The 9,887-nt window shown below is 34.0% G+C and overlaps 1 pseudogene; it reads right to left on the bottom strand.

Moving 5' to 3' along the window:
* Positions 1 to 3,767: 3,767 nt before the first annotated feature.
* LOC116024060 lies at positions 3,768 to 9,271 on the bottom strand (annotated as a pseudogene).
* Between the last annotated feature and the right edge of the window lie 616 nt (positions 9,272 to 9,887).

Genomic DNA, 9,887 nt, shown 5'->3' with positions numbered 1-9,887 from the left:
ATCACTTTTCACTTCTCAAAGAGAGAGATCACCCACAACCTTTGGGTACTTAAAACTTGTTACATCTCTCTTTCCTGTAGCTACGGCGTAACTACATTCACATTTCAAAATTCCACTTAGTCCTAAATAGAAAGTGTGAGGCCTTTGGAGTTCTTTCTCCACTTTTGACCACTTGGATCGTTGAACTCGGGTTCAGTGGTCATCGCCCGGTCTAATACTGATCCCCTGGACTTATAGGAGCGTTGGAATGATTCCTAGCTAGCCTCACTAGGTTCATAAGAACGACACCTACCCGAACATAGAGTGACTATACTTAAGTGTGCACACCCCCGTAGGAGTACCTTTTCCTTCCGGGTGATATAGTACTTGGCGAATAGACTTCGCCCACAGTATGATTGATCATACACATAATTACCCTGCAGAATAGGCACTTTAAGCTCATCTTTATTCCGTAGGTTAACAAGGTCCTTCACCACTTTTACTAGAACTAAGGTTTGAAAACATTTTCTACTCTTTCCTTATCTTGCATTGAAAATATTTTGGACATACTTGGGTCAATTCCAATACTCGGAAATTAATTCTCTTTTTACCCCAATTCAAGAATTCTCCCTTTTCTTTTGCAAAACATTTGGATGATACACTAACATCCTTTCACAAAAGTAATTCAAGTGTAACAATTCTACACTTTCCACCCCACATTTATCACATAAGTCTCACATTTGGCACATACATCTCAATGCATATAACATATACATTTCCCAACTTCAACATAGGCATAACACATAACATATATTTATTCTTCTCACTAACCACATATACAATTATGGGTTATACATACCATATACGATACACCAAATGTGACATTTTATTAATACATACATACCCATATATGTACATATATATTTATAGTTTAATCACACACACACCATACGTATATATATATATATATATATATATATATATACCCACACGGTTTTCCTATATATACATATACATAAAACACATATATAAAATTATATATATATGTATACTATACTACACGTACCTATCTTTCTTATATATGCATAATCACATTTATAAATATATATACTATACTACACGTATATACATACTATATATAGGTACATAATAGTTATAAATATATATACATTACACGTACACTCATACTATATATATATGTACATAATACTTATAATTATATATATATAATTTGCACCATACGTACATATACTCAAAATATGTACACAATACATATATATACATTCATCATGTACACAAAAATTCCACCTAGAACACATCATATTTCAACCAACTATCAATTATCTAGTTTCAAACAACCTCAACCAATTAAAGGGATTCCTTACCTCAACCGGGTTTCTAATTCCGTAGAAAAAGGGATTCCTTACCTCAACCGGGTTTCTAATTCCGTAGAAAATCCTTGTAGTTGATTTAACCGGGTTTCTAATTCCGTAGAAAATCCTTGTAGTTGATTTTCCCCAATTTCTAATTCCGTAGAAAATCCTTGTAGTTGATTTTCCCCAATTCATAATTCCGTAGAAAATCCTTGTAGTTGATTTTCCCCAATTCATCTTAAAACCCTAGAATTCCATCAACAACATAACACATGATTTTAAGAAATCTTAACTTAGATTCATGTTCTAGGATGAAAAATAAAGCTATCTACCGAATAAAATTGAAGTTTTACCGAATAACTTGAGAGTTGTGAAGAAATTGCTAGCTATGGAGTCTTGAAGCTTGATGAAGATGATGAAAATCTCACTCTCTCTCTCTCTCTTTTTTTTCGGCAATCACAAGGAAAAAGGGGAAAAATTTGCCTTATAAACCCACTCTACTCTTAGTTGACTAGTCTCACCCTTATGTGATAAGATCTAAAATAAAATAGAATAAAATAAACTAAAATATCTTAGCTTAGACTGATTGGGATTAAATCAGATGAATTCTCGGTAGAAACTCCAAACATAATGAAAAGAAAATGTCAAAAGGGTTTTAATTGAGAGGGGTAAAGGATGTCATTTATTTAAAATAATAAGGATGAAGATGGAAAAAAGTTAAAAAGCTACTAGCTTATTTTTGAAAAGCTATCCCAAGTAGCGTTTCAAAATAAGCTCTTATTTTAAGCTACTAGCTTATTTTGAGAACATTACCAAACAGAGCTTATAGCTTATTAGTAGCTTAAAATAAGCTATAAGTTCCTAAATAAGCTCTGCCAAACAGAGCCTATATCTCTACTTCACATATAGGCCCCCTCACTACAAAAAAAACACGAATTTCGTCCGTCGCTAGAATTTTGCGATGCAATTTATTTCCGTCGCTAAAGTTAGCGACGGATATTTCCATCGCTACATAAAAATAATCCGCCGCTATACTTTTCCTGACGACGGTTTTGACGCCATAATTTGCGAGGAAATTACGACGGAAACATCTGATAAGGACTTTTTCACGGGTCCATCAAGTATCAAATCACAGTATAGAGTTTAGATATCGTTCCACTGGAGATGGCTCTTGTAATGTTAGGAATTGATGCAAGGTGGAGTTAAGCACAAGCTAAAACTATTCTTATAGAAGCTAGACCTATCGTTAAAAAGTTGGGTTGATATGATTAAGCTAAAAAACAAATAAGACAAGTAAAACAAAGGACCGGTATTTAGTTGATTCAAGCTAAGATTTCAATTATTCTACTAAAGATTAGGGGATTAAAACAAGGCATAGGGTAAGTGAGATGCACAAAAGTGTCCAAATATCACTCTCATAGCTATTTGGACTTGCAACCTCACCTTAAACTTCACTCTCGTGGAAATTCAACCCAAGGTTGCCCAACCAAGAACACAAGGCATAAATTCTCCTTAACACCCGAAATACTCTCGTATTGAACATCAAAGATTGTGGATGTGTGGCTAGTGTACAAGCTCTACTCTCGTAGCAACAAACACACTCCAAATCATGCATATAAAAGGGATCCAACAATCATACACAAATTTCATATCCAACCCATTTCACACAACAACCCTAGTCCCTAGAACACCCAAATAATCCCCTTTGTGCAATACAACTCATATAGGCATCAATAGCAAGAAATCAAACCAAATCCTAGTCCCAAATCACCTAGCTACTCATAATATAACAATAGATACACAATATTAAAAGAGAAATTGAAAGCATAAATGCAAATCAAAGGGAAGAGAAGAATAAGAAAACTTCTCTATTTAAGCATTGGAATCCAAGATTGCAAGGTGTTTTGAGCTTGAAAATAAAATGGAACAACAAATCTACACTAATTTAAGCTATCCTAAACCTAAAGCTAACTAAAAATTGAAGGGGAAATGAAAGATGTGTTTTTGGGTGGAAGAAATCCCCTTTTAAATGCCAAAAACGGGTCTGAAAAAAGTTGCAGAGGCTGGCCACGGGTGTGGCCACGCCCGTGGCCAAACTCGTGGCCACACCCGTGGCCACAATCATGGCCACCTCCGGGCAGCGTTTCTGTGCACATTACTCGTATTCTATGCTATTTTTCACCCCTTAATCCTTTGAATTAGCATTTGTTGTCTTCACCAAAGTTGTAGCCCTTCAAATTAGCTTTCCAATGACATAAAGATCACTTGATTTGAACATTCCTACGCAGAGATATGGCCAAAAAACCGAGCAGTGGACGAATTGTGCGAGAATTTCAACTTCTTGCTCTTTTGCTCCAATTTTGCCTTTGTTTGTCTAAATGACCAAGATCATTGAAAACACCACAATTTGGGTCTCTAAGAGGTGTTGCTCTCATCTTCATAGCTTCTCATTAGCTCCCATTGACTCTACATGCATCCAAAATACTCCAAAAATCATTCAGTTCATCTAAATCATCAAGAATTACACCTAAACACACAAATGAATCAAATGAGGAACATTTTGGGTAAATTTATATCAAATGACAAGGAAAATAAACTTAAATGCAAGGTGAAAACATGAACATTTTGGCACTTATCAACATCCGTCGCTAAACCTACACAGTATCCGTCGCTGGACTCCTACTACAACGATCTGGTGACGAACTTTGCAAGGGAATGGCGACGGAAATATTCGTTGCTAAATTTAACTACAGATTTTTTCGTCACTATTTCGTTGCCATTGTTTATTTTATTAGATACTGTAATTCGCTACGGATTTACTACAATATTTGTCCGTCGCCAAATTTTAAAATTTTAAAAAAAAAATCTACCCACTAATTAATATCACATACCTACGTTAAACCTAGCTATAATATAATATGGAGTACTTCACTAATATAATTTGGCATACAAAATAAAAATAAGTATACAAAGGCATATAAAAATTTTATGTATTTAACAATATATGATTGTTATGTATTTAACAATAAGTATTACAAAGGCATAATAAATTTGTAAGTAATTTTCTTCCTTTGGTTAGCAATAATCAAAGTTAAACACAAAAAACATCAATATTTAGTTATTTACAAACAATGAGATAAAGTTCGAGCTGCTGTCTCGGGCTCTAGCTACTCCAAAAGTGGGTATAATTTTCGCCCAACATCTGTAGTTGAAACCACATCAATAATACATTAGCAATAAATAATGAAAATTATAACCATAGTCCATAGGCAAAATTCATTATTTGTGATCTCAGTTGGTAAAACAAGTTCCTCCACCATAAATTCATGTCAGATTAACATTACCAGAAGCAGTCAAACTTGAACATATTGCAGTTAGGAAAACAAAATAATAGTAACTTGCTAGTTATCGATCCACTAAAACCAAAAGGAGAGCACATATAATACAACTAAATGTCTAATGATTTATTGATTTTTATAGAATTGGTGAACAACAAAATCTTAGAAAATATTCATATATCTACACTTATAATAAGAGCAAATAATGTTAGACCCCTAACTGGAACAAAAAAAATGTTGGTATAATAATCTGCTATAACATATTGTACTTTGTGTTCTTATTGTACAACCTCCAATTAAATTCCTAATATATCCTAATCATTTATAATTTTACCAAATTCTTTCCGTTAAATATAACGGAAGTTTAACAAAAAATTCTTTAGGCAGTTTGTTTCTTTATTGCAGTTTTCAAACAAATTGGCAATATTTTATAATACAATTCTATATAGATTCCTAACTTAAAATTAGAATATTGAAGTATATTCTATAATATACAATTTTATATAGATTCCTAACTAAACCATTATGTAAATATATCTATTGTATAATCTGTTCATCTATACTTGTATCCTTGTATGTTATGTTGTGGTTCTCATTATATTCCTCTATAATATATACATTTTAGTTACTCCTAACTCCCTAATAATCTATTGTTTTTAAATTTATGTTGAGGTTCCCATTATATTATTTCATAACATCCTTTATAAACATATTTTCCATGGCACAAGGATATTAGTCATGACAAATGTAGCAAAGTTAATTGATATTGACACACGAACTGTAGGCTGGAGTTGTACAGTTCATGTCATTAAAAAAAAACGAATCAAAAAACGCTATTGGAATGCCTGGGAAAAGTATATGCTCATCGTCATTGAGGATGAAACTATAAATAAATAGTAAAAAATTTCTCCCTCTTATTATTATTATTATTTTATTTTTATCATTATTAGTATTATTATTATTACGAAGATGCTCTTATTCACCACCAACATCATTGTAAATGCTATATCTAAATATAAGAAACTCGGGTTCAATCAATAGTGTTTGATAATGATATTGTAAATGACATGTATGATATCACTTTACAAACCAACAAATGGTACATCATCTCAAATGTCTTTGTCAAACCTGTCCGGACGAACTATAAAGTACTTGATCACAAATACAATTACACATGGATTTTGAATGGTCGGACCTGTGTCTAAACAAGTGACAATTATGGCACACCATTTGCTCCCATGTAAGTGGTTTATTTGTTTCTACTTACTTTAGTTGTAGTTTAGCTATTTACAATTTCGTTATGTTTTATTAAAATATATAAGCATCGAGACTATTTCTTTAACTTTTATTAATTTAGCATTTTTTTCTCTCTCATTATTATATGACTACTCTAACCAATTAAGGAACACTAATTTAAAAATACGCATGGGGCATTGGTTTAATCGCTCAACGCGCGTGCGATAACTAGTATATTATATAAAACTCATTAGATACCACGTACAGTACAACTTCAGTTTTAGCACTTAACACCATTTATAATTCCTTTCAAGGTTTTGAGTAATTGTAGTAGCATGTAGGAAAATATCTAGTTCTAGCAAAGGCATACCGTTCTTTGTTCAGCAGGAGAAGCATTAGCAAGTGCAGATGCTAAAGCCCCAATTGGCATTGGCTGAGCCAATCCTGCATCATGCACAGGCATAACACCCATATCATATGGGACAGAGAACATGCCCCCAGTTACACTGGGAATAGAAACATCAAGGAGACCACATCCTGTGGGATAACGATACCCACGTCCCCTTGGAAGCATCTAATATTCAGGAAAAGAGAAAAATAAGTAAATATCACAAATAACTTTAATCTTGAGAATAATATTAAGGTACTTTCCACGATGATGGAGTAATAATGTCAAAAGCAATAGCAGTATTAGAGCATATTGCTAATCAGGAGCCAAATATTTTGCCTATTTGGTAATAGGATCAGATACAATAAAATTGTGGCACTAACAAACTATCAATTAAAAATTTCGGTTTGAGAGCTATGATTTACTTGGGGAGGAAGCAGAGCAGGTGGTGGTTGTCCATATAATATTTGTTGCCCTAAACCTGGACCACCAGGGGGATACATTGGCATGCATACGAGTACCAACTCGAGGTGTTATTGCAATTGGCCGCATCTGAGCAAATTGAGCTTGCATAGCAATAGCAAAGTAGGCGCAGACAAAACTTTACTTTTATTACTAGATTGCTGATCATTCAAAAACACAACCATATAACCCATGAGTGATATAACACAAACTGACACACCACACACATGCATGTATTTAAGATACTAGTAATAAATCTTGTAGTTTGTACCCAACAATGAACGGTGAAATTAGTGCACAACTGATTCACATCTTTTGCACCAAACCAGTAAAGTGCAAATGGAAACACAATTCTGTGTTATGCACAGTACAATTGTTTAAATATGGGCAAAAAGAATAACCAAAGATAGATATATGTAACCTTGCTCTTCTCTCTTCTTTTCTTTGTGCAAGGGCAACATAGAGAGGTTTGCCATTGATCATCTTACTATTCATCTCAGCCAGCTGCAGAATAAATTCAATAAAATGATTAACATTTCAAGTTTTTCCCAGTGCAAATTAAAATAAACTACAAGTGGCAAACTTACAGCTCTAGATGCCTCTTCAGGAGTTGAAAATGCAACAAATTAAAAGCCGATCCCTTGCTTATTCCATTAGGATCTCGCATAACCTGGCCTATTGCAATTTCACAGCCCAAAAAATTAACCAGAGAACATTCGTGACCAGTTCATATATTACCTTCTTAATCAGAGGGTTAAGAGACTATGCAAACCTTGTATGAAGTTATGGTACCAAATGGATAGAAATAATTCCTTGAGTTTCTCATCACCAATAGTATCATCAAGATTTTTTATATAGAGATTTGAACCTTGTGACTTGTCAACTGCCTCTTTTGCAGTCTGCTCAAAACAATGTTTTAATTCAAAGCTCTCTCTGCGCTTTCTTATGAGCTTTTCCAAAGTTGACAAATCCAAAACCCTTTAATTTTCCATCTTCATCTCTCATAACAGCAACACTAGTGCCTTGTCCAAATTCTAGAAACAATTTAATGAAAAATAAATTAAACAATCTGATAAAAATGAAATATCAAAAGAGACCACCAGAAAATGTCTCTAGATAGTTACACCTTGATAAAAAATGTTTCCAGCACCACTTTTGTACGTGCATGGTGGGGTCTCGATGGGAATACATTATCCGGAGCTATGGAGGTGCTGAACTTCACTCCTATAAGACTGAATGGAAGCCCCAGCGACCCACTCTACATTTGTGTAAAAGGAAGTCCAAACTTCGAAGGCCAAACAACCAATATCTCATTCACAGCAACACGTTGGCATATATGTACATTTTGCTGTATAATTCCAAAAAGACAACTATATTGAGCAGTTTACACCATCGAACCAAGTGCACACATGTTAAGATTTTAATCTCCAAGTCCACCCCAAGCAATCAGAGTAATTGCAAACTATCAAACTATAATACATTAGTATTCATTTTAAGTGCAAAAAAAAAAAAATGTCAGCGCACAACTGCAGATTTGGCAGTAGAGGCTCCCTATAAGATACCCAAAACTCAAGTGCACACATGTTAAGATAGCAATAACATAAGCAATGAAATTGCAATAAAGCAAACATTGAATTATGACAGGGTTTTTTGACGAGAATGTTAATATAATTACACAAAGGCTCTAATGAGTCATCTCACTCATTTGTTTGAAACACAACAATTTCCAAAAGTAGAAGAGAGAGATGTATTTAGAAGAGGAGAGAGAGAGAGAGTTGTTAGTAAAGCATTGTGAAATGTTGCAAGGGAAAATGCAAACTGTTACTGCATGAATTGTTAATAAACAACATAGAGTAAATCAGAAACCTAATGCATATTCTCATGCTTCCACATCTCTGCCTCCCTTCTATGTTTTTTTTCTTCTTCTTTTGGTTTTTTTTTTTCCTCGTGTTTATATATTACCCCTCCAGTGTTCAAAGTACACAGCATGAACAAGAAGCACCACATAGACATACAAAATACAGACTACACCTACAAACACAGAATATCCACTACTGCTAGCCTGAAAAAGGTAAATGATTGCAAGTGCATCAAAAGAAACTATTTCATACAAGCCTCTCACAAAATTATGCTCAGATCAGACCAACCACTCACAATGCCCATGAGCTTCAAGAGAATAAAAATAAAGGAACCACTAGCTCAAGGATATACACTTACTGATTAGTTGGGCGTTTTGGAGCAAGCAAAAACAATTTACATAAAGTGTTTTTGCTCAAGATAAATATTTATTTCTTCAGACAAAAATCGCATTGACTTTTGTGCAAGAACATTTCCAAATTATTAATATTTCTTTAGTTCATATAGTGGTAGAACTCACCAAAGACAATTCATGCAGCTCAGTTAGCATCCATTATTCCCCTGTTTGACCTCCAAGGACCCAACACCCACCTCTTCTTCCTCTGCAATTCTGTGTCACCCAGCAGGCCAACACCCATCCCTTGACTTCCCCATCTTGGATAATGATACGATCCCACATCGGCTCCACAATCTCTTGTGGAGTGATACTTAAGTTGGGTTCAAACCTCCACTCATAAGCTAGCTTTCCTAAGTGGAGATAGGGTCTTTGCTTGGGTGTAGGTTAGGATAACCAGTTTATTTCCACAGCCTAAGTTAGATGGGGACAGTGGGGGGCCTTGCCCACCCCACCCTTAATTTTAAAAATATTATATAGAATATTAAAATTTTGTTGTCCCTTTAAGATATTTGCCCCCCCCCCCCTCTCATTTAAATTAATCTTAGAGGCTAAGCTATAAACTTCTTCATCTTCTTAACTTTGTCCGTTTTCTCTCATTTCAAATTATGTCTTCTCTATATTGTTGACTCACATAGTTACATTTAAATCTTATTTAACCTACCTACTAGTTTATCTCTTTAGAATCATACATATATATGCCATACGCAATAACAAGATAATTTGTCATTATTAAAATCTATGCGTATTTTTAAAGTTAATTTTTGTTTTTGTTTCAAACTACTTGTTTGGTTAATTTTGTTTCATATTTTATTGTTTATTTTAAATAGTTGTTTTGTTTGATAAAACAATTGTTATTA

This window comes from Ipomoea triloba, chromosome 7 (assembly GCF_003576645.1).
Source record: "Ipomoea triloba cultivar NCNSP0323 chromosome 7, ASM357664v1".
Lineage (NCBI taxonomy): Eukaryota > Viridiplantae > Streptophyta > Magnoliopsida > Solanales > Convolvulaceae > Ipomoea > Ipomoea triloba.
This window is presented reverse-complemented; position numbering and strand designations above follow the sequence as displayed.